Source organism: Rhipicephalus microplus, chromosome 1, assembly GCF_043290135.1.
Source record: "Rhipicephalus microplus isolate Deutch F79 chromosome 1, USDA_Rmic, whole genome shotgun sequence".
NCBI lineage: Eukaryota > Metazoa > Arthropoda > Arachnida > Ixodida > Ixodidae > Rhipicephalus > Rhipicephalus microplus.
In genome coordinates this window covers 281,949,236-281,951,280 of record NC_134700.1, presented here as the reverse complement: position 1 = coordinate 281,951,280, position 2,045 = coordinate 281,949,236, and positions in this window count along the sequence as shown.

Sequence of the window (2,045 nt, the reverse complement as noted above, 5' to 3'; positions counted from 1 at the left end):
ACTTTGACTACAAGAGCTTGATTGCGATCTCTGGCGCACGCGCTGTAAATGGCTCCCACATCGTACGTGCCGTGCTTTGAACGCGAAGAGACTGGGTGAAAACCGCTTCTCTTCCTGGAGCAGCCGTATTTTCCTTACCCCAGCGTTTTGTAAAGTTACCCGAAGTTGGGTCCCAAAGACATAGCTGCTAGCCTTACTTCGTATAATATTACAAGTTGTTCCTGTCGTATTCCTTTCTTCGCCCTTGCTGTGAAATCGTGACTTCAACCTTGTTGTGAGCTGCAGGGTACGGGAAAAAAGTGAAGAAATACTAACTAACCCCCATTGCCGTAATATGATAAAAATTGAGACTTTTTCTTCTTCTTTTGCATTTGCTTCATCACTGGCCATTTCCGCTGTAGGTGAAGTGTATACATCGCATTTTCGTCAAGTTAACATCTTCTGAAACAACTATCCTAGTTCGCCCCAAATGATGGCAGATCAATGCTCGTAAGATCTAACGCACTTCTTTACAAGTATGAATCCCGTTAGCGGTATTTCTATTGCATAGCGGAATAGACTTTTCATTAACATTGAACTTCTCATTCTCTCTTTCTCTCAGTATCGAGATCGCTTTGAAGCAATCATGAAAAACTTTCCTTGAAGGAAACATCAAAATCATCCGTCTGCTAATTTTGTTTCAGTTGCTACGCAGTTCATCTAAGACATATATCGACTTGAGCAGGGCGCACCGCGTACTTAGCGTTAACGCGAATGTTTCTGCGTGCAGCAGACAAGCGCCCCATAAGGGGATCCCAAGATATATCACTCCGCGCTACCGCTACCCAAACACTTGAGCTTATTACCTCAATATCACAATTTCTGCAAGTCAGCGGCAAAGTTTGACTTCGGCTTTGAATATTCGCCCTTATTTAAGGCCAGCCACTAATGGCAGAGGGCTATACTCATCTTCTAGTTGCCTAGCATGCGTCCTGAACTATTCAGTAATGTTCGAAGGCAAACATTGTGTAACACTGATACCCCACTCCTTTTCTTTCCATTTTTAGATGTAGGAAACGAGGCCTGAGGGACGCTCGGTTACGTAGCAGCTGAGCAGACGATGTAATGTCGAGTAACGCGTCCGCATTTGGCGTAAATGAAAACAAGAAAAGAAAACGTCCGATACAACGCACGCAAAACATTGCGCGCTCCAAATACTGGCCAAACCCTGGACAATGAGTTGACCTCGTTCACTGCGACGCAGGCTGGGGTCACGATGTCGTCCGCATAAACGCAGACACTGCTTACTTTTCGAAGTGCGGCCATGCGCATCAGACGACACATTTCCGTGCATCTGTCGCGAACGCGTGGCTTTTGTTGTGCATACTTTAATATCAGCGAGGGCTTATATTGGCATTACTTCACCGAGCAAGCGTCAGTGCGTGTCTGGGCCCCTTCGCCTTACACCGGCGAAGTCCTTGTCGGCTTATAGCAGACATGACGTCAGAGGTTCGTATAGCCCTTACTTAGCAAGTCTAACCCCTATTTAAAAGTGGCCCGCACATTGCTGTTAGCGATGTTTAATTATAGACAGACTTAGTCGAGTGTACAAAACAGCTCTGCAGACGCCTAACTTAATCTGGCAACATGCACTACTAACATGGTACTAAAGCTAACTCTTTATCAAATGCCGCAATGCCACAACCGTATAGCCTAGATGTTTACGTCGCCTTGTGGCAGCACTGCTATTTTCGGCAATGCATCCTTATGCAAGTCCAAGCAAAACAATTAACAGCATAAACAGGTCATCAGACTTTAAAATAGGACACCATACGAAAGAAATGTACCCCCAAATAGCCACTCTTCGCAAAACTAGTTCACTTTTTTTGCTTTCTCGTACGCCTTTCCCGCTCAACAAGAGAGCCTGACCCCAACTGAAATACTACTCTGAATCACACGAATCGGTAATGTTTTGAGGGCAGCAAATATTAATCTGAAAAAGAAGAGAAAAGCATGCTGCCGAGTAAACACTCTGCCATTCAGTCGCATAGCCGCTGTAAGAAATG